A 25,120-nucleotide genomic window follows, 5' to 3' on the forward strand; every position below is an offset into this window, starting at 1 on the left:
AAGACAATAGAATAGAGAAAAGATGGTCTTAGGGCTGGAACAACTGAATAGGCACATTAAAAAAAGAATTTATGTACAGATCTTATGCTCCTCACAAAAATGAACTCAAAAGCAATCATAGACCTAAAATGTAAAACGCAGAACTATATAATGCTTAGAAAATAACATAGGAGAAAGCCTGAAAGACCTTGAGTATGGTCATGGCTCTTTAGATATACTAAGGTATGATCAATGAAATAAATAATTGATAATCTGGATGTCACTGAAATTAAAAACTTCTGCTCTGCAAAACAAAAGAGAATGAGAAGACAAGCCACAGACTGGGAAAAGACATTTGCAAAAGGCATCCAATAAAAGACTGTTATCCAAAATGTGCAAACAACGTTTAAAATTCAACAGTAAGAAACAAAAAACCTGATTAAAAAAATGGGCAAAATATCTTAACAGAGCCTTGATAAAGAAGACATGAAAATAGATAACAAACATATAAAACGTCTTCTAATATCATAGGTCCTTAGGAAATTGGAAATTGAAACCACGATGAAATATTACTACACACCTATTAGAGTATCCACAATGCAAAATATTAGCAATATGAAATTTTGGTAAGGATATGGAGCAGCAGGAATACTCATTTATCATGGTGGAAATGCAAAATGGTACAGCCACTTAGAAAAACGGTATGGCAGTTTCTTACAGAACTAAACATATTCTTACCATACAATCTCACAAGCACATTCCTTAGTATTTACCCATGTAAGTTGAAACATGTGTCCACATCAAAATGAGCAAATGAATATTTACTACAACTGCACTCATAATGGCAAAAACTTAAAAGCAATCAAGATACCCTATAGTAGGTGAGTGGATAAACTGTAGTATATCCAGATGATGCGATATTACTCAGCACTAAAAAAGAAGTGAGTTATCAAGCCATACAACACTGGAGAAACCAGAAATGCATATTACTAAGTCAAATAAGCCAATCTGAAAAGCTACATACTGAGTTATTCTATGTATATAAATTTCTGGAAGAAACAAATTATGAAGATAGTAGAAGTATCAATAGTTACCCAGAGTAAGGAAGGAAGAATGAATAGGGGAAGCATGGAGAAATTTTAGGTCAGTGAAACTACCGTATATGAGATTGTAATGGAGTATATATGCCATTATACATTTTTCAAAAGCCACAGAACGCACACATCCAAAGTTGAGTCATAATGATGTTTCACTGTACGTTCATTGATGCCACCAAATGTACCATTTTGTTGGGGGATGTTGATATTAGGGCAGGATATGTAGGTGTGAGTGCAGGAGGTTTGGGGGGCAATCTGTTTCTTCATCTCAATTTTGCTATGAACCGTAAAAACTGCTCGAAGAAATACATTCTAATAACAGATGACTGAAAAAAAAATAAACAGTAAAATTCAGAAATTATTCTATGGGATGCCAAATCTTAAATATTAGGAAAAATTCAGATGGTTTTAGTTTTGCTGCTCGTTTATGTGACTATTTACATTTGTGTAAATTCAGTTCCTAGATTTGATTCTGACTGCATAAATGACCCTACAGTTTGTTTTCCTTAATAGATGGTATTACTTTGTAACTTTTACATTAAACCCACTAATTTCAGCATTTTGACTAAACTAACTTACCACTTAGCAGTTCAAAGAGAGAATGAAAATGCCCAATTAGTTGTTTATTTTCCTTTAGAAATAGCTGGAGGCTAAACATTAAAGCTGAGTTTTGCAGTTTTGATACAGTCTATCATTATGGTTAAAGCCCTAATAAACTGTTCAAGATTAAGGGGCATACAAATTCAAGCAAGGTAGCTCCAAAATCTCTGTTAGGAACACATCATAAATTGTCATTTCTGTAGACGTACTTATGTATACCTTTCAATATGTTGGATTACACTATTCTATTTGAAATCTGGGTAAAAAGAAACATTCGTCTACAGGGGACAATATCCACTCTCACCTGACTTTTATCTTGAGGTCAGCATTAATGGAGTGAAGGTATCTCAATCTTCCCCTAAACTTGGTGTGATAACCAAAAAAACTCATGTCATGGAAGAATACATAGAAAGCTGTTCCTTCTTTGCTTCATTTTCTTTTTATAATTGGACCTCTGGGCAGTGAAGTAAGACAGGATGGCTTGATCTATGCTTTCTATGTGAAGATGAGGTACAAAACTTCACTTTCTGTTAAGGTTATGCTAATTTTACTTCAAAGACCCTGATAATTTAGTTGTACAATTCATCTTCTATAGAGAGAAACGTGGTAGATAACCCACATTCAGAATTAATTACCATAAATCAGAAGTATGTTCATTGTATTACTGTGAGATCTTTCATTTCCCAGGAGGAAATGTCCCATCTACAAATGAACTCTTTACAGGTTCAATTATATCTTCTCATTTCTTTTCTCTTTCAGGCACAGCATAATGTCTATAATTTAGTTTTATATTTTCTTTTTACAGAAAGTACCCAACTGCTAGGAAGTAAGCCCAATTATCACTAGTGATAGAACAAATAGAAAAATGACAGTGTTCTTCAAAACTATCTGCTTAGTGTAAGTCTGCAGCTGCCTTTTCCTCATGACCATTTGGTTCAATTAAGTGAAATGCATTTGAAATTTGTTATTGAAGAAAAAAAATAGTTGACTGGAGTTGGAATAAAATAAAAAATGGCTTCTCTTTACCATGAAATGAGTTTTGCTTCTGCCTACATATATCTCTCTAATTGGACTGCTTTAATCATAGTGAATATGCTAGAAGTATATTGACCCTGTGTGATAAATAGCCCATACTGAATAATTCTGAGTACCTCATGTTTCCTTGTTCAATATACTTACACAGAGAAAAACTATTAATCAAGCAATAATTATAATTTCCTTCACTATATTCAGTCTTTCTTAGGTTTTGTGACTTTTCATAAACAACTAGGTTTTGTATCCGGAAAAATAACGCGACCATGATATAATCTTACTGGCATGTCCTACTAGATTCCTTGGTATTTTAAAGTCAACGCAGTATCTCTAACACTAAGTAAACATTATTGGTGTTCTTAGATATCCAAATAATGTTCAGGATTAGCCAGAGGAACACCACATTTAATTCAATGTAATCAAATGTAAAATAATTCCTCTTCTTGGGGTTCTATCCTAATTTCAGGTCTTAATTTCTCTTGTTCCGTACAGCTGTGGTTACATTTGACCTGTAAGTTCAGCTTAGCCTTAGCACTATGGTCAAGATAATAAAGTTTGTTGGTTTTTATTCTTCCATCATTTGAATTTCAAGGCAACTTTAAAACCTTTTGATCCTAAATTGATTTTGGAGTCATGAATAGACTCCTGCCATTCTTGTAGGTTTTATTTTTCCTCTTCCTCCCCCTGAATGTCTTGATTGTTCTGTAGTCAGATGTCACAATAACTGATCAGATTGTGAGGACAAACAAAACAGTATTAACATTAACTACAGAAATGTGCTACCCCTCACTCTCACTGGCAAGGAAATGTCTCAGATCCATCCCATGAACGTCTTCTTCAATCATTTCTCCACCAGTCCCTTAGATAAGTTTTTGAAGATTAATATCTTGAAGTGATACTACTAATCATTCCTCATGAAGATATTTTCTAGGATTTTAACTTAGAGGTACAGTTAAAATGAAGACAGCCTTTTAGAGAAAAGTGCCCTGGTACAATGGAAAAGAACAGATTCTTACATTAGGATCTTGACTCCATTATTAACTAGTTATGTGACCACTTGACCTTAACCTCTCCCAGCTTTTATTTCGTTTTCCACCAAATGTGGACAACAATGATTTTGCCAAACAACTTTTGCAAAACATGATAAACTGTGTCTGGCACAGACTAGATGCTCATTAAGTATTAGTTATTTGCCTCTTTTTTATTGCAAGTGTTAGACAATGTCAAGCTAACACAGAACATTATCTGCCAAATATGATTGCTATTATCCTTGGGCAGATAACAATAAAGTTTCACAAATAGGCATAAAAATAACATTCCATTTCATTTCCCACCACCTAATATGTAATAAAAAACCTCACATATTTAGCACAAATAGTTTTGAATTTGTTTCTTTGTGTATTCTTTTATAATGCAAAACTTTCAACTTTTTTTTTTCTCTTTTCCTCTCTATGTTCCAAAAACAGTGCTTGTCTTATCACTTTTTTTCTCCATTCTTAAAAGAAGACATATTCACTTTGCCTCAGAGTTAAACCTTGCCTCACCTGCCTCACAACTTGCTCCATCAGATTTTCCTCTATTTCCTATAATGCTAATTGCTCTTCCTCTGACTTCTCTTTGATCTATAAAGAATGCTAAAGACTCCTCTGTTCTAAAAATTGTATTTTCTCAAACTATTACTCCGTCTTTCTTCTATTCTTCATCACTAACTAACTGGAAGAATAATGATGGCTGAATTTCTTGCTATCTCCCAGCACTCCTGTAATTTTTACGGATATACATATATCTGTAAATTAATGTATCTTCTCAGTCCAGTATATATAAATTTTCCTGGTCTGCCATAGGCATTTCAGACTCAACATGGTCAAAACTGAACTCCCTGTATAGCCTTATTTCCATTGCCATCCCCACCCCCAATACTTTCCATTCTACAGAATTCTATCCTGAATAATGTTCTTAGTATACATAAATTTTATGTGGTAAATTCTTCAGTGACAACCTGGACATTCTATCCCCTTCTTTCTCCCACTCTATATTTCGCTGGTCATAATAGCCAATTAATTCTACTTCAAATATATATATAGTGAATTCTCTGTTTCCTTGCCACCTCCATTGCTATTGACTTATGTTATGATTGTAACTATTATAATAGGCTCCAGAAGGGATTAAAAAAATTTACTCCCTTTTGTTATCAGATGAGTCCCAGCAGGCTATAAATTATACCTATAAATTATACCATCAGCAACAGGGCCAAAACTAAACCTCTTAGCATCATCTGCCTGGCCCCGCCTTCAGAGTTTTGCTACTACCAGCATTTCTGTTTCATCTTTGTCTCTTCTCACTCTACAACCCTAATCTTCACTTCTTCTGTATTTATCACAGAACTCATAATGTCCATTCACAATTTTGAGTCTTTGCATATATTAATTCCTTTGATGCACATACATCTTTCTAATTACTTTTTCCCTTAAAAAATTCTTACCCATTTCTTGATATCATTCAAATAAAACGTGCTCTATACAATCTTCTCTGATGCTTCCAAACGAGGTTAGTTCTTCCCTTCTTTGTGATCCATTGGTTCCTTATCTTTCTCTTATTTGAATCCTAATTTAACTGTAGTGTTCATTTTGCACATCTGTATCCCTTATTGAAACTGTGAAATTTTTAAGGGTAAGGCCAGTGTCTCATTTTTCTTTGATCTCTCTGTTGCTAGCATAGTGGCTGAAAAAGTAATGCTAAAAAAATGAATGAATAAACAAAACAACTCAATGCTGTCTTGAAACTACTGACATTTTTTGGTATATAAAAGGTTTGGGGCTGGGTACGGTGGTTCATGTCTGTAATGCCAGCACTGTGGGAGCCCAAGGCAGGCAGATCATTTGAGGTCAGGAGTTCGAGACCAGCCTGACCAACATGGTGAAACCCAGTCTCTAAAAATACAAGGTGAAACCCCATCTCTACTAAAAATACAAAAATTAGCTGGGCATGGTGGCACACGCCTGTAGTCCCAGCTACTCGGGAGGCTGAGGCAGGAGAATTGCTTGAACTCAGGAGGCAGAGGTTGCGGTGAGCAGAGATTGCGCCATTGCACTCCAGTCTGGGTAACAAGAGCAAAACTCCATCTCAAAAAAAAAAAAAAAAAAAAAAAATTAGCTGGGCATGGTGGTGCACACTTGTAGTCCCAGCTACTTGGGAGGCTGAGACAGGAGAATTACTTCAACCTTGCAGCTGGAGGTTGCAGTGAACCAAGATTGTATCACTGCACTCCAGCCTGGGCAACAGAGCTAGACTCTGTCCCCCAACCCCAAAACAAAAGATTTTTAGTATAGAAATGTCGGCAGAAATGTTTATCTGCTAGCCGCATTTAAAAATGACCCAAATGCCATATTTCTAATTACTATTTCATCATCACCTTTTTGTCCACAATAATTGCTGTAATATTAATATAATCAGTATTATACTTAGTGCTAAATTATCAAATATATCTCAAGTTTGCAGATTGCCAGATTGTAGCTACTTGACAATTTTTCTATCCAGCCAGACTTCATAAGGACCAGTTATGGCCACAGAGAAGGAAATCACTCAGTTTGCTATCCTTTGTGGCAGAATTATGTTTATAAATGATGACCTTGAGAGTTTTCTCATTAAATCTGTGAATCTAAATGATTGTGAATAGATAGGATGGCTAAGCATAAATCATATTAACAAAATGGTTAACTAAAAGTCCTATTGTGAAACAAATTTATATTTAAAAGGATTATTATTTACAGTACTTCTGAAACACACTAATTGAATAGGAGCACAGAAGCTATTTCTGAGAAACACATTTGTATAATCTGATATTCATATCAAGATGTGGCTAAAGTAAGTATTTCATAATCAGCCAGGAAACTACAGTTTAGGAGACAACTTTGACACTTTTCTCTGTTAAGAAGGTATAAACATACCAGTAAAAGTGAGTTCATTTATTTGTTCTTAGATGCCTTTGAAAGCATAACTTCTTTTTTTTTTTTTTTTCTTTCAATTTTAACTTTCCCATCTGCTTTACAAACACTGAAGCAAAATGTTTGGAAGCAAAGTGAGGCTGCCTAGTAGAGACCTATAATGGTTAAATGCAGCACAAGATTTTCTCTTAAGATTTTAATTTATTTCCCACTCTTGGCTTCACATGATCAAACATGAGAAACAAAGATCATGGTCAGACCAGTTTGTTTCTTTCCGTCTATTTATTCTGTCCCATAAAAGGAATGTTTTATGAAGTTATTTTCTTCATGGTATCTTAAGAGATTATGTATCCAAAATTATACTCTAAAATTGTATTATTGGAAGTGATTTATACTCTTTTAGATTATACTCTAAAATTGTATTGTTGGAGGTGATTTGTAAACATAATTTGAACTATTTATTTAGGATGTTATGCTATTTTATCCATATTATGCAATAATATGTATGTAAAATATAAAATCACTTTGTCCTCCGCTATGCTGGGCCTTTTCCAGTCAAAAATATCTATTTTTATACTTTGTTAAACATTTTAATATAAACTTTTCCTTTATAACTATCATAATAAATACTTAAAAAAATACAAAGATGGAAGTATCTCTACAGTCATTAACTAGGTCTTTAATATGGTATATCTGTCTGAGTCTGATAAAGCCTGAAAAAATTACTTAGAAACAAGAAAATTATTAATCAATATTATGTTCACACTTTCATTGTTAATTATAATTGAATTAAGGCATCCTTATTACAAAAGCTATTGTCTGACAGTAAGATATTATGTGCTTAAATTTCATAGGTAGGTTAAATACATGCTTTGTATTTCTTGGTAGTCAATATGGTTTGCTGTGTCTTCACCCAAGTATCACCTTGAATTGTAGTTCCCATAATCTCTACGTGTCATGGGTGGGGCCAGTGGGAGGTAATTTAATCATTGGGTGGTTACCCTCATGATATTCTCATGATAGTGAGTTCTCACGAGATCTGATGGTTTTATAAGGGACTTTTCCCCTTTTTGTTTGGGACTTCTTGCTGCCACCATGTGAAGCACAAGTTTGCTTCCCCTTATGCCATGATTGTAAGTTTCCTGAGGCCTCCCAACTCCTGCTGAACTGTGAGTCAATTAAATCTCTTTTCTTTAAAAATTACCCAGTCTCAGGCACGTTTTTATTGGCAGCATGAGAACAGACTAACACAATAGTAATGTCATGGAGGTAGAGTTTACTGAAAAACATATGGGCTGGCAAATAGTTACCCTCTAGAACACAAATACAAATGGAATTTTAATTTTTAAATGGTAGGTGTTTCTGGTTATTAATTAAACTAACACCATCCTTTAGAAATTTATTTAAAAAAAGTTATACAAACAAATAGTGATACATGTGCATGCTAAAGAGAACTACTTAGTTCATATCTGAAGTCAAGCAGTTAGCAACTTATTTTATGTGTTAAACACCAAAGAACAGTTACACTGAGATTTGACTAACAAATCAAAATTGTATATATTCAATGTGTTCAATGTGATTTCATATACTTACACATTCTGTCACGATTTTCATAATCAAACCAATTAACACATCTATCACTATCCACAGTTACTATTTGTGTGTGTGTGTGTGTGTGTGTGTGTGTGTGTGTGTGGTCAGGACACTTAAAAATCTGCTCTCTTTTCAAATTTTAAGTAAACAATACAGCATAAATAACTGTATTCATTATACTGTAAATTAGATCTCCAGAACGTATTCATCTTACAATTCAAAATTTGTACCCTTTGTACATTTCCCTATTTGCTTCAGCTCCCAGCCCCTAGGAACCACCTTTCTACTTTCTGCTTTTTGAATGTTTTTAATTCCACCTATAATGAGATCACACAATATTTGTCTTCCATGCATGGCTTATTCCACTTTACGTAACATCCCACAGGTTCAACCATGATGTCACAAATGGCAGGATTTGCTTCTTTTTAAAGGCTGAATAGCATACAAGTATGTACATAAACTATATTTTCTTTATCTCTCAGCAGACATATCTTAGCTATTGTGAATAATGCTGCAACAAACACAGCATTGCAGATATCTCTTCAAGATCCTGACTTCACTTCCTTTGGATATATACCCAGAAATGAGATTGCTGAATCATATGGTAGCTACATTTTTAATTGTTTGAGGAGGTTTCATACTATTTTTCATGACGGTCGTACCAATTTATATTCCCATCAACAGTGTACAAGGGTTTTCTTTTCCATACCTTCACCAACACTTGTTGCCTCTTGCTGTTTTATTAATAGCCATTCAAACAGATGTGAGGTGATATCTTATTGGGATTTTAATTTGCATTATTATGAGGATTAGGTATGTTGAACATCTTTCCATATGCCTGTTGGTTATTTGTATGTCTTCCTTTGAAAGGTGTCTATTCTGGTCTTTTGACCATTATTTTAATTAGATTACTTGTTTCTTTGCCATTTAGTTGTACGAGTTTCTTATATTTAGATATTAACCCCTCAGATTCAATGTTTGCAAATATTTTTTCCCATTTTGTATGTTGCTTTTTATTTTGTTAGTGTTTTCTTTACTATGCAGAAGCTCTTTAGTTGGATATAGTCACATTTATTTAATTTTGTGAAAAACAATGTCAAGGCTTTTCTTTCCCCTATTTTCTTCTAGGAGTTTTAATGTTTTGCGTCTTCTATGTAAGTCTTTAAACTACTAAATCATTTGTAGCCATTTATTAATGACATATTTATAATTATTATGTATCCATTACAAGTCTTAATTTTAATGTTAGGAAGCCAAACTCGGTTAATGATTTTGTATTTAAATACTTTGAATCAATGATTAGCATAAACAACAAAATACTTTGAATAATGATTAGCATGAACAATAAAAGTTAACATCTGGAAGTGATTTATAAACATGTGAGATTCACTTGATAACTTATTTTTCCAGTGATGAATATTATAATTTCATTCATTAGGCAATCAAATAATATATATTTTACGTCCCAGGCACCTCTCTGTTCTATAGCCACAAGATATAGTCTTCACTATCAGTGAGCTTATATCATGCATTTTTAAAACATGAAGTGGTCACAGAAATCACTGAGCTCCAAGATCTTAGTTATCTAAGACCACACTCATAACAGCAAAGCTATATCAATATCATATGCTACTGTTCTATTCAGCTGCAAGATCTGTTTCTTCTTAAAATTTGGTTGGTATCAATTTCCTAAGAAACTTAATGGTAACATTAAAAGTGATATACACTAATATAACTGGCCAGTAACATTTCTGAGGCATATGCATTGTTTTAAATATAGATAATCACTTGCCATGACAGAATTACCATAACACTGACTCAAGATTAGTGGTGATTTTTCATTATACAGTAACAGCCTTTAGAAGAGAAACCTTAAACTTTTCTTCAAAATGTGGAATCACTTATAAGATGTTTGTTTTAAACTGGAAATTTGAGAGACTGCTTTCTTTACAATTAAATGCAGACATAAAAAATGTCAGGCTTTCATGTCCTTGAAGAAGATGCCCCCAACAGAGGTGCAGATAACTTTGTTCTTTGAATAATTACTGCAAAACATCTTAACCTTTAGCTCTGAAAATGTATTAGAGATTTTGATTAGATTTTAACATACCAATAACATAAGACGGGATCCTAGTGTTTTTTGAAAGACCTGATTTTGTAATATGTGATTAACTCGTTAATATCATGTTATTAAATTTGCAATACACTATAGTAAGCAACTATAAAGTTTATATTGCTTACAGTTTTTATCTGAACTATCTTTTCCATTGGTTTGCTATTTAAAGGATAATTGTGAATATAAGTTTATTTACTATCATTACTTTTTTCCACATGTCAAGACATGTTTCTAATTTGGGAAGATTTATAAATTTAAAGATTCTTATAATATTCTTCCTCATTTTTTTAGGTTTTATATGGGAAAAAATCCTATCTCAAAGAGGATACATATGTGTATATGTGTATGTGTGTATATATTATATATATATATAATATATACATACACACATATGTGATGTATATATAATGTCATGTATAAATTACTTCATTTTAAATGTATTTACTTAATTTATGCTTTGCAATTACTACTTAAGCAGAGGTTTTCTAATATATCAGATAACATGAATAACTAATATTGCTATTTCATTTCTTCAGAAGGTTCGTGGAGCTTTGAAGCTTTGTATTATCTATGAGACAAGGGCCTACTGAAAACTATAGTGACATAGAAGGATTCTGAAAAATATTTCATTCTCCTTGTAATAAATGAACACATAATTTTTGTTCTTTCCCACATCTCTCTCAATAGCATCTCATTCACTTGAAATCCTTCCAAGTTAACTGAGGTATGACTGGTTCTTCATCTCTATTCTGTGATAGAAGACTTCAAAGTCAAGAAATTAAAACTTTTTGTTCATGGTCAACGTTGCCACTGTTTCCATGATGTAGGAGTATTTCCCATTTACCATTAGGTGACCAATATGCATTGCATTCTTATTTACCATTAGGTGACTGATATACATTGTATATCAGTATGTTATGTATTGTGTATCAGTAACATCTAACATGTTTTCTTTCTGTTAGTTTACCAAGGGAGTATTTTTTAAAAAAATAAATTATTTTAGAATAGTTTTAGATTTACATAAAAATTATGAAGATAGTACAAAGAGTTCTCATATACTCCATATCCATTTTTCCCTGTTATTAACTAACATCTTACATTAGTATGGTACATTTGTCTCAATTAATGAACCAATACTGATAAATTATTATTAACTAAAATCCATACTTTATTCAGATTGCCTCATTATTACCTAATGTCCTTTTTCTGTTCCAGGACTCCATCCAAAATACCACATTATATTTAATAGTTATATCTCCTTAGGTTCCTCTTGGCTGCGACAATTTCTCCGACTAAACTTGTTTTTGAAGACCTTGACAGATTTGAGTAGTACTCATCAGGCATTGTATAGAATGTTCTTCTATGGGAATTTTCTGATACTTTCTTTCTTTCTTCCTTTCTTTTTTTTTTCCAGATCCAAAATTGGAAACACTTCTGGTCCTAAGCATTTCAGGCAGGGGATACTCAACCAGTATATATTTTTAACATTGAGAAGTTCACTAGTTTTCTCTCCAAAACATATAAAAGTGAATTAAGAAAACAATTTTTTAAGAGAATGTTAATGTCCATTAAAAGTATAACCAACATCATTCATAAGAGTGACCTTTGCAAAGATTTTACAGAGGTGCAAATAAGACTTTAAGGGAAATAAACATCCAGTACAAAGAAGAAACTCCATGTTTGGGGCTCAATGTCTTAGACTTAAATTTCACAGTGCCTCAAGATTCTCAGGAGGGTACCCACATGTTCCCCTGTGCATCTGGTACTTGGACGTAAGGAATGTTCCATATCCATGGCCTATCTTTACTTCCATACAGTTCTGGGGTTATATGTTTTGGGAAACGGGACCTCAGAGGTAAAGTGCCATTCCAATCACACACTATCAACATGATTTATCACTGCTGATTTTCACCTTGATTACCTGGTTAAGGTAGCGCTTGTCACCTTTCTCTACCATAAAATATTCCCCACCATTACTTATGTCAGTTCCCCCTTCTTTCCTCATGTACATATTGGAAAGAAGTTACTACTCACATTCAATAAGGAAGTAAGTGGAGAGCTAGACTTTACCTTCTTCATAGTGAAAAAACCACACAAATTATTTAGAATTCTTTTGTATGGGAGATTTGTCTATTCTTCATTCATTCATTCCTCCATTCATTTACCTATGTAATCATTAACATATGTCAGTATGGATTCATGATTATTTTATACTTTGAGTGAAAATTTAATACTATTTTGTTTATTCTGTTGAATATATTTTTCCAGATTTGGCCACTGGGAGTTCTTTCAATTCTCTCCAATGTTCCTTTTACATACTCCCATCACTGTGACTTTTTTTTTGCATTTTGTTTGTTTTCTGCATTTCCTTAAATTTTTACACTATAAGACGCCCCAGGCTTATCTTGTATATTTCATGCTTCAGTACTAGAACCACCCATTTCTACAAAGAGATTATTATTATTACTGACTTATGCTATTACAAACCAGTTCTGAAAGCTGGATGTGTTCATTGCTACTGGTGGTTGGTTTTAGGCCCTCTCAGTTAACAGAAAAAAGAAATATATGTACATACAATGGTACCCCCTTATTATACCCTCCAAGACCCCAGTGGATGTGAATCTCAAATAGTAATGAACCTGATTGTTGGCAATCAGAACATGTTCCTGTTCATGTCTTCAGTTCACAAATTTAATGCCTTTTCCATTCTAAGTACTTACGTACTGCAGCTGTAACTTTTGCAGTTTGAGGTGCAATGGAAAAATTAACACTAATTTTCTTTTTCTTCTCAGTTTCACAGATAAAAGGCTTATGCTTAGCAGTCTCAGCATTCAATTTTTTTAAAAACCTTTTCACTTAATGGAATCACTTAATAGTTTTCCTTTGGCATATTCAAATGGCCAGCATCACTACTCTTGCACTCTGGGACCATTTTTTAAGTAAAACAAGGGTTAATTGGACACAAGCACTTGTGATACTGCCACAGTTGACAAGTAAGAAGGCTGGTGACTAATTGGTGGGCACTGTATACAGTGTGCATTTGCCTGATATATGGATTCACATCCTGGGTGGGATGGCATGATATTTAATCACATTACTCAGAATGCTGTGAAATGTATGCTGTGAAATATATCACTTATGAATTGTTTATTTCTGGAAATTTTCATTTACTATTTTAGATCACAGTTGACTAGAGAAAACTAAAACCACAGAAAGCAAAATCGAGGCCAAATGAGTAGTACTCTACTAACCTGTGTCTTTGTATATACATATAACTATTTTTACATGTAACCATAAATATCTGTATTAAGCTAATATGGAGTTCATACTTGAGAAAGTAACATTTATGTAGCTCCTTGTTATGAACTGCATAAATAAGTCCCTAAAAATTCACATATTGAATTGCTGACACCCTGTGTTTGTACATATGGCCTTTATGAAAATAACATAATTAAGGTTAAATGAGTTCCTAAGGGTGGGGATTTGACAGGTTAGTGTTCTTGCAAGTAGAGACATCAGAGCCCTCTGCGCTTTCTCTATTTCTCTATGAGTGTACAGCAAGAAGAGATCAATGTGAACTCATACCAAGATGGAGGCTGTCTATCAGCCAAGAGACATACCGTTAGAATGAAACTTACCTTGCTGACACCCTGAACTTAGGCTTCTCAGCCTCCAGAACTATGAGAAAATGAGTTTCTATTGTTTAATACCCTAGTCTTGGTATTTTGTTATGGTAGCCTGAGCAAACTAATATACTCCCTATATGCTATATGGATTAGGTTTAAATTTTAAATATGTAAGTATAAACTTCAATATTATATCAGGTAGTCACAAATCTGAATACTCACATTTTTATTCATATTTGCCAAAGAAGTTTTAAATGAAATACTAGGCAATAAAGAAAAATTAAGGTCCAATTAGCAAGTATTTGTATCAGTGAACTTTAAGAAAGTAAAACATGTATTAGTTAAGTTAAATTTGGTTTTTAAAATTATTTTAACCCAAAACAGTGTTCAAACTTGCAACTTTCTAAAAATAAACTTGGTAGCTTACAATGAAAAACTGGGCAAGCAGGAAAGGAAAATATGTCCTTTAAAACAGATTTTAAGGAAGCATCTAAATTTTATTTAAACAAATAAAGTTGCCCTTATTCTAATTAACACCCTCTGTTGAAAGCATACACATATTTTATTATGGGCCAGAGGTAAAATTATACCAGAAGTATAGTAAATATTCTAAAAACAACATAAGAAGCCAAATGAGTGAAACATTACAGCTTACTCCCTTTTTTTAATACTATTTTTTGTCTTGGAAATAAACTGTAACTGACAGTTCTCTCACAAAAATATACTCTATTATTATAACATAAATATGCAATGTCGTTCTAGGTATTTTGAATTGGTAGTTGTTGAGGAGAAAACAGCTGTTCTGTAAGCATGTGAACAACCAAATAACTATTTGAAACGTATACTTCATTGAAAGAGTAGCTCTGCCCCAGTAACAAAGATAGATTTTTGAGAAGCTATTGGAGCATTCTCTTTCTCGGATCCTTCTGAAGGGGAAAACATGGTTTTTCTCTTAAGAATAATTATATTGTATTGTATAACCAGATGGTAGTATGTGTCATGATATAAAATGTAGAAAAACACGAGATTTACTTAAGAGAGAGGCTTATTTTTGAAATATTTCTTCACAAGCAGGGTGGGGAACAAGGAAGCTTGTCTGTGGTTCCTGTGCATCCTAGGACTCTGATCACGGCTTCCAAGCATGATTCAGAGGCAAAGCCTCTCCCTACGCCCAGATTATGGCCCCATTTTCACATTGTAAAGCCTCTCTTTCTAGCCTGTTGACATTTATGACTTTACTACTCAGGAGGCTGGATTAATTTTCTGGAAATCAAATTTTATAAAAAGCTTCTTAACATTACATGACACATCAGCTTTTTTTTGTTTGTTTGTTGTTGGTAATAAGGACTCAGATGATCTCATCGGGGACATTCTCAACTTTGAGTTCAATACCTAGATTATTAAACTACCAATCATGGCCAGTTAATGGGATTTAGAGTTATGAAACAGAATAAATTCCATGATTAACACAAGGGCTATAAAATCTCTAGACTGCTGGTTCTGCACCATGAACTTGTACTCATATTAGACTTCAGGTTTATTTTCTGAGTTGACCATTTTGACTTTATATCTCCTTGGGACAAATGTTCTCACATGACCTTTAATTATTGTACTGTCAGTGGAACCTAGGAAATGGACGTCATTAGCAGCCTTCCCTGGGTAATTAAGAAATAAGTTCAGAGGGATAATTGCTCCATCATTATTTCTCTTTACCTTCTGACAAATTAGATTTTTTTTTTTATATAATTGAGTTGACCATATGTTCAAATACATGCAATTAGCAATGCATTATTTTAATTTAGAAATTTGTACACACATACAAACTATGGTCATTTATTTCTCCTCCTCTTCCACCTTGGGAAAGAGATGGGGATAGAATAATAGTTGATTTCTAATTATTTAAATCAGTTTCGGATTGGTGTTACAGATCTATTTTGCTTCATCTCCTGGGATTTGCACTTATGTCAGTTAATAGAGAGAATGTAGAAGGGAGAGGACTGGGGATTTTCAAATGTGCCTCTGATTGCTTTTGACATTTTAAATAAAGAAGAAGTTTTTGTGTTATCCTACTGTTCCCTAATGGACTTACGTAGATGAAACAAGACAATGCAGAAATGAATTTGGGCAAATTTTACATTACTTTTGAGTGTCCTAGAGGGAGTCTGAAAGCAAAGCCTAGACTAAGTAATATGGGAAGTTCTAGAAGATATTAAAATGTGGCATGAGACAGCTCCATCTAAAGTAATTAGTGTTAAGATCTGAAAACTGCGGCAGTCTATAAAACTTCTATAACTGTTCAAATCTCTGCAGTTTTAAGCTGACTGAGTTGGAGAACGTATATTTTCCTGAAATCGTTCTACAAGAGTTAAAACACACTGCACGTTGATAGCTCCTTCTGCTTTCAGACTGAAATGATGTGGATGAGAGTCGGGGGCCACAATTTCCCCAGATTTCTCCAGTAATTTCCCCTTTATCTCCAGAGCCTCTTGGTCTCTTACCCAAGATTCAGAAATTCACTGTTAATTGCAAGCCTACAGTCAGACTAGAATTTATAGTTGATAAAATATAATTAAAATAACTGCTTCCGTCTTTCTTCCATCTTTATAGGCAAGAAAATATAGAGACAGGGATATGGTCTTGGTGTTACAAACATAATAAAGTAGAATGAGATGAATGAAAAATCAGAAGAGTGGCCAGATCCTATCTCTCCCCATCATCTCTGGATGAGTCCTTTCAGTCCATGATGAGGTTAAAACAGTGAAACAAAAAATCTCAATACATAGCAACAAAATGAATCAACTATTTATAAGTATTACATGTTATTATCTTCCAAAAAGGCTCAAAGATTGGGATGAGGATTATTTCAGCTGGTTTCCACAGAAATATATAAATATGATTAATCCCAGAAATACAGTTTTTAGATAAGAGTTATACATTCATTAATACTAAATCACCAGAATTCGTCATTATCAAAAAATAATAAAATTCAACATTGATGGTTTGTTAGGTAGTTTTAGAAAGTGTCTCTTTATTAGTAAGTAGAATAGAAAAAATATTGGAAAATTCAAGGTAGAAAGATGAGAATAAGATATTATTATAAGAGTTAAATGACGAAGCTTAGCTTAAGACATTGGCAGTGGGTACCTACATAGAGATAACTGCGTCATCTACGGTTTTAATAGTTTACATATAGTAAACCATATAGTACTGGCACGGCCCTATGAGATAAATTTTCTTCCATTTTATAGAATTGAAGAACTATTTTAAGTTTGGCATGGATAATTCCCCGCACAATGTGTGGCACATAGTAGATGCTCAGGGAATATGATTAAATAAATCAGTGACTTAAAATGTAAGAGACAAGGGAGGGGTAAAAGAAAAGTCTGCGTTTTTAATCTGGGAAACTGGGAGTGTAGTGGCACTGACAGAAAGAGTCAAGTCAGAAAAGGAAAAAAAGTTTGAACTTAAGTAGTTGATAAATTTAGTATGAAACATGTTATTAACCTAAAGGTTTCAGAAATAGAATTGAAAGAGAAACAAATGCAAGCAGGGTTTTATCTTTTAATTTTTATGGTTCTCCATGGCATCACATAAAATGTTAAATGCCCTCTGTACATGAAAAGATTTGAATATATGCTGATTCCCTGAATTGCTTATTTCTGATTCTCTGAGACAAATCTTTGATTCATAACCTTTTCTTTTTAAACTAGATTTAATTTCTCCTGTGAATTTTAACTTTCATGGCAGGTGGAATACACTTAGAGTCAAAACTTGTAATAGGGTAAGACACTGGCTTAAATGGGACAGAAAAGTTAAAAGAACATTTAATTATAAGATGTCTAATAACCATTTTCATAGACTTTTTTGGAAGGTTGCAGAGGGAACTTGAAGTGTTTTGCAATGCTGCAAAGATTATGATAACCAAATCAGTAGAGGAGCAATAGAGAAGCTGAAGCAGGAGGGAAAAGATAAGGATTATTGAAGGGAAGACAAGAGCATGCAGAAGAAAATTCCCTTAGCAATGGGCTGTTTATATTTAATTCCTTCTCTTCTTCAAATTGTCCTGAATTATTTACATAGGGAATAATTAGAAGCCAAACCATTAGCTGTTCAATAGAAGTTCATTATAAATTTGTATATAGGAAAAAGTTATAAAATATGATTATACCAGAAGGCAGTTATTAATCCTGCCAGCAATACCAGCCTAAAAAAAAATGTTTCCATTACAATGAGCATGAAATAAAAGGAGTCTATTTTTCTTAATCTAAAAGACTTCAATGTGTTTGCTAATTAATATGCTTTGACTAAGCTGCGTGATTTCTTTGCCAACTTCATTATTACCCTAATCATTTCAGGTTCTACTATAATTATAATGTAGATCCTGACTATTGGCAGATGAAGATTACGGATGGTAAGAAAAACTAATTGTGTCTCCAGCAAATATAGGGAGGTGCACAGTAAATCCAATAGAATAGCAAAATGATTGATCAGCTATTTAGAGTATTAATTTTGGTAATGAACACAAGATTTTTATTATTTCAATATTAGTTAATTAGTGAAAAAGCAAATATATAGAAGGATAGATTTACAGCAGTAGTTACCAACCAAAGGGTGATTTTGTCCCCCAGGGGATATTTGGCAATGCCTGGTAACATATTTAATGATTTTCAAGGGCTGCTACTGGCATCTGGTGGGTAGAACCTGGAGATGCTGCTAAATATCTTATGATGCCCAGGTCAGCCTGCATAACAAAGATTTTCCAGTCTACAATGTCAATGGTGCTGGCTGGTGAGAAACTCTGGTTTCTGGTAGGCAGTTCTTATGGTTATTTTTCTGTAAATTTTTCTAATTTGGGATTTAAATAATGCCATGGACTTCAGATTATTTACAACTCTCTAAAGGTTCCCATACTTTTTTGAAAGGTTATATGGGCAAGATCATCCCTACACATTTTAATGATTATAAAGTGATAACATCAGTGACTTGTACCCAAAGTATTTTTATTAAAGGTGAATTTCCACTGGTGTGATCTAATTACTTTCTCCATGTTATGTTTATAAGAGGATAGAATAGTGGTGGGAAATACATACACGTGTGATGAGGGAAACCAATGTCTTTATGTCCTTGAGCAACAAAAACTGCTGAGTCATCAATCTAACTTGAAAACTCAGATCTAATTTATTTACTTTTACCCTATTTGACAGCTATAGGGCTAAATATTCCTCCACAATACATAGTTAACTATTTTTTGTACACTGTTCAAATTGTAAAAAAAGTTTCTTTTGTTACTGACACACAATTTTTAAACTTCCCACATTATGAATCTGTTTAATTCTGTCCATCTCTATGGCCACTGTTCCATATTCTCCTACCTAGACATGTTTGGACTCTTGCCTTCTTCCAATCCATGAGCCACACGCCACTTAGACTGACTTTTAAAAATACTTTGAGTATGTCATGCTGTACTTAAATTTCTCATTTTTTTTTTTTTTTTTGTACTTGGGATAAAATTCAACATACTTAAAATGATCTACAGGGTCCCTAAATATTCCATCCCCTGCTTCTCTGGAACTAATTTGTATACACTATTTTGTATCTCAAGCTCCTCCTTTCAGATCAATGTATTCCAATGACACAATTTTTACACCTCCTTCCTTGGAAGTTTGAATATGCTGTAATGTCTTTTTAGACAGCACCTCTTCATCACCTCAATCTCCGTCTAAGTATCACTTTGCCATACAAGCTTTCTCTGACTGCATTCATTTGTTGTTCCCCCCAGATTCACTTGTTGAAATTGTAACTCCCAACGTGTTGGTAGTAGGAGATTGGGCTTTTGGGAGTAATGAAGTCATGAAGGTGGAGCCCTAATTAATGGAATTAGTGTCCTTATAAAAGGGACACCAGAGAGCTCTCTCTTACCTCTGCCTTCTGCTGCACGAGGATACAATGAGAAGTCAGCAGTCAGACAGATAGAACGCTCTCACCAGTACCTGATCATCCTGTACCCTGATCTCAGACTTTCAACCTCTAGAACAGTAAGAAATAAATTTCTGCTGTTTATAAGCCACCCAATTTATGATATTTTGTTATACCAATCCATGACTAAAACAGTGACTTTGCTCATTTAAAATTAGGGACACTTACTTTAATCTTTTATGTGTATTGTTATTCATATCACTTAATCATAATGTGCAATTATGTACCTGTTTTTTGAGTGCTTGAATAGTACATCTTTCCCACTAGAGTGTGAACTCACCAAAGCATCAGCACTATGTTAACATTGTTCATCCATGTCTCAACAGGGCCTCATGCAGTATCTGGCACACACAAAGTAGGCACTCAATAAATGCAGAAGTCTTTCATATAATTTAAGATTCTTGTGATTAATTAACCTTTTATTACTTATAATAATTAGGTATAATCTTTAATCTCACCAGGTGACTAATTTTAGAAATATGTTTAGAACTACATTAAAAACCTTTTTTGAACCACATAAGATATAATTTTTGAGGATGCATTGAATTTAGGCAACATTATCAGGAGCTGTCAAAACAGATTTCACGCTATTTTTAGCCAGAGACTGTGACAACTGAAATGTGTTCCATCACAAACAATCGTAAGGCAATTTACTTATAGCATTAAGATAGTGAGAAAACATACCAGCAGTTCTGTTCTAACAAGGAATATCATAAAGAGCGTGGCACAGAACTAGACTGAGTATTTACTTTAAACAGTGAGAAGCACAGCAGAGGGGATACTTTGTTACCTTGGGAAATTGTGTGGTACTGCATCAAGCTACTAATTTACATTTATCTGTGATGCTCTGGCTTTACATAATTTGTCATTTCTGAATCTTGAGTTCATCATTTTACTTTATCCCTTGAATATTGCCTTTACTAAATCTGACTTTTGATGGAACACTAATCTTATTTGTCCCAATTGTTTAAATGCATTGAGAAATAGGGTTTAATATGGATAGAACTTTCATCTGGCTACAGAATTGTACTGATTGCACTAATTATGGGTATAGTGGTCATTTCAAAGAAAGGAATTGCTGCAATGGGTCCATAAGACTCCTTTCATTCATGAGGTATGTCCTTGAAATTTCCCAAATTCGTAAACTTGTGAGTAACAGATCAATTTCACAAATGCCAGACAACATCTAGAAGGAAACTATAATGAGAGCAGAAGCCCAGTTTAACATATGCATTTGTTTATTGATTTGCTATGTTGGTTCATTCACTATTTAAAGCCTAGGTACTTATCAGCCTGCTGTGGCTATAATTCAAAACACATCTTTAGCAAATTGATAAATTATTAAATATCATGGCTCTTTCATATTGTTCATAAATTATAAATGTCCAGAGTTATCTATATGGTTAGTTAGAGCAATGTTATTTGTTCTAGAAGTCATCAAGTTAAAATAAAAGGCTTTCATTGCAATTGCTGATAATGTATTTTTCTTTGTTTTTATTGTTTTTTTTTTTTTTCTGAGAACATGTTATGGCGTTTCCTTCTGGCCCTATCTGCCAGGAATATCTTCTATGTCCTTTTGGCAAGGTAGGAAGAACCTTAGAAGAAATATGTCCCCTCTTCCATGTCATACACACAATTCTCATTGATAGGCAGCTCTATTTGACAAAAATAATCTATTTTATTTTTGCCCTTCTCCAGTTGCATATGCAAAACCATGTGTGAAAGTGAGTGAGATATAGAGGACAAAGTTTATGCATGTTAGGTTGCCGATAAGGTCCACTGTAAGTTGACTCCTGCTTCTATTTTTATGTTGAGTTTTCTCCACTCTCTCACTTTTCATGTTTTCTTCCACTAATACTGACCACACCATGTTTTGTATTTTATTTTTGTCTTTCCTGGTGTTCTGTCCTTTGTCTTAAACATTCTCCCACTTTCTTTTTTTTTTTTTTTTTTAAACTGGTTAACTCCTACGTATGCTTCTTTACTCAGCTCTGTTATTACCTTTTTCCTTTGAAACCATCATAATTCCTCATAGCAGTGTGATGTAACTCCTCTGCAAATCTCTAGCACCCTGCACAGACATTTTTGCTGAACTTGCTTCATCGAATTGGTATTTTTAGTTTACACATCTGCTCCTCTCTTTAGATTATATGCTATTCAAGGGCATGTCCTACTATACTGCTTGTCAGTAAATATTCACTGGCTTGATAAGAGAAGATTTTTTATTTTCTATGTTTTAAATCTAATTTGCAAAGGCATTAGTGCAAAAATTACCCCCAAAACAATGAGGGAGATAATCTGGAAATAAACTCTGAAAGAAGCCAAACTACAACCTATTTGCAATATAAACAGATTTTCTTTGCCATCAGTCCAGGCCCCCATCATACTACTTTTATACGCCAATACATGCTACTAATGATAATGATGTTAATAAAATGGTTTTGTTTGCCATTCTCAAATACCCCAAAATACACAATCAGTTTCATAAAAGACAAGAAATTTTGAGAATCACATATGGGAAAATATTACAAATTTGACTATAGTAGATAGTAGTAAATATAATTATTCAAGTAGTCTATATGTATGTTATGTATGTATTTTCTGTGTTTCTCATATTTACAGCAAATAATTCTTGGGACAAAGTTATGCTGTAATAACAACAACTTTTCAGTAACTCAATACATTATTCACTATTGTAAAAAGCTATCTTACAAAATGATGAAAGCCTGCTGTGATATGATTATGTGGATTTTACTAAATGTTTTGAATAAGCCTATCATCTACAATTAGATTCAAGAAAAATGAGAACAGTCAACATGTGAATTGGAACTGAGATTTTAATGAAAACACAAGAGTGGAAATGTGGAAGTACATATCCACATTTCCTCAGCACATGGTACTTGAGGGAATCCTAAAGTGAACCAAGATACAGGAATCACTTACATGGTCTCAGATGAAGACTGAGAATGCTGTTTACAATAAAACAGGCAAACAAACAGTGCCAATCACATTGGCCTTGTTTGTAGATTACCTAGTAAACATAAAATTCCGTATTTTTCTGATGTAATAATTTAAAATTTTCCTTTAAGGAATGCTTGTAAATAGTTAAAATTTTAGACAGCATTACAGGACTTCTAGTGGTAACATTTGTTCCTACTTCTTTCTACTCCCCAGTCGGGCTCAAAGAGGGAAATCCCTTCCAACTTTTGGCTATTCCTGTTCATTTTTACCTTTATGTTTTGAAATTAAAGCAATGAATTCATCCAAAAATGGTTATGAATATCTCTCATTTTCCAGACACTGTTCTAGGCCTTAGGAGATTATAATCTCTGTGATGGAGAACAAATCTCCATGATGGAGATTATAATCTAAAGAGAAGGTCCCTGAACAACAGATTTCATGAATCAGGCATTAATTGGTGACACATAGTATAATAGAGGATGATTGTTACGCAAAAAGGAAAAGAAAACCAGGATGAATGAATGATAACTTTACTCAAAATTACACACTCCTTTTTCACCAGTCCTAAGTGAAGAAGAACTGTGTAATTTTGAGTAAAGTCATCATGATAATCTTTCAAAGAACATGCGATTTGAGCAAAGACCTTAAAGGAGGTAAGCATGTACCCATTTGGATGTTTCCTTAGAGTTCTTTTTGAAATTTTTGTACATTGGCTACTTTTATTCTCTGCTTTTCCTATTTTAGACTTTCTTTAAGTCTAAATTGTCTCAAGATTATCTCTGTTGATTCAAGAATGTGGAACTTGTATCATTTTGGATGCTCTCTGTGTACATGGCAGGTCTTATTGGTGGGTACGATTCATTATATGATAATAAAGTAGCAAATGATTTTGTGTTGAAAAGCCCCAGATATATTAGTATTTTGTTCCTTTTCTCTAGGTGATTCAGTTTTCCTAGATTATATATATATATAAAATTTCCTTTCCTTGGAGAATAAGCCTGGCTGCTGGCCTGATGGATGGAAAAAAATGCTGAGAATCTTATTGTTCATTTACAGATTTCTATTTACTCTCCATCCTCCAATGTTCCTGGTGTTCTTGCATCTAGGGCCCTTCTCAATAATCTCTCCAAGAAAAGGTAGGGGAGAATTTACTTTTGCTTTAGAATCCGTGGTGGGATAGTCACTTAGGTGCACAGGATAGGATGTGCAATCTAGGAGCTGAACTGTGCCTTAAACAGATTTATCCACTAGTTCCCTCAGTTTTTGGTCAATACTTTACTCCTACCTTTTAGGGTCCCTAGTCCCTTCAATTCCTGAGACTTTCTGGAAATTGGTGGAAAATCAACTTTCTTCTCATCTTTACCTCCTCTTTCTGCACATATCAGCTTCTTTTGTTTCACTCATCAGTAAACAAATGTGACATTCCATTTTCCAAAATTGTGTTCATAACTCTTATCGAGGGGCAATTTCATCTATTTTGTCATTGTAAATATTTACTTTTTTTGTTCTTTAGTAGTAATCATGATAGGTTATCTAGAGAAAGCAGCAATAGATGGGTTCAGTGTGCCATGTTTAAATAGAAGACAGTACAATTCAATCAAATAAACATTTATTTGGGCTCTATTTTGTGTGAGGCACTGCATAAGGTCTTAAATGGGATACAGGTGTTATCAGGATAAGTTATCTATGCTGCAGAGATTATTTAGTGTAGATAAAAAAAACACACCCTTGCTTAACTCTAAGTCAAATCAGATTAATGAATGCAATGCCATATACTGGATTCAGTAGTGCCTCTCCCTTCTGCCTCTCCAATCACCTTTTAAAATATGTCCATCTAGAACCTCAGAACACGGCGTCATTCAAAAACTGGGTCTTTGTAGATGTAATAGAGTTAAAATGAGGTCATGAATTAGGATGGGCCTATATACAATGATTAGTGTTTTTATAAAATAAATGAGAGAGGGAGAGATATGGATGTAGAGATACCAAAAAGACATGGGGAAAAGGCCATATGATTGTCATGTGATGATCAAAAGAGGTCATGTGACATAAGAGGTCATGTGATGATTAGAAGAGGTCAAGTGACACTCAGTGTGAGGCAGCTGCAAGTCAAGAAACTTGTGAGGCCACCAAGAGAGGTAGGAAGACTTTTTCCTGGCTCTTTCATAGTGAACATAGTACTGCTGAAACCTTGAT

At 33.7% G+C, this 25,120-nt stretch overlaps 1 protein-coding gene across 38 annotated transcripts in view; it reads right to left on the reverse strand.

The window, feature by feature from the left end:
• The window catches only part of PTPRD (protein tyrosine phosphatase receptor type D), a 2,307,989-nt gene that overhangs the window by 980,637 nt on the left and 1,302,232 nt on the right, over nucleotides 1-25,120 (reverse strand). The window lies entirely within an intron of this gene.

The sequence above is a fragment of the Saimiri boliviensis genome, chromosome 2 (genome assembly GCF_048565385.1).
Source record: "Saimiri boliviensis isolate mSaiBol1 chromosome 2, mSaiBol1.pri, whole genome shotgun sequence".
NCBI lineage: Eukaryota > Metazoa > Chordata > Mammalia > Primates > Cebidae > Saimiri > Saimiri boliviensis.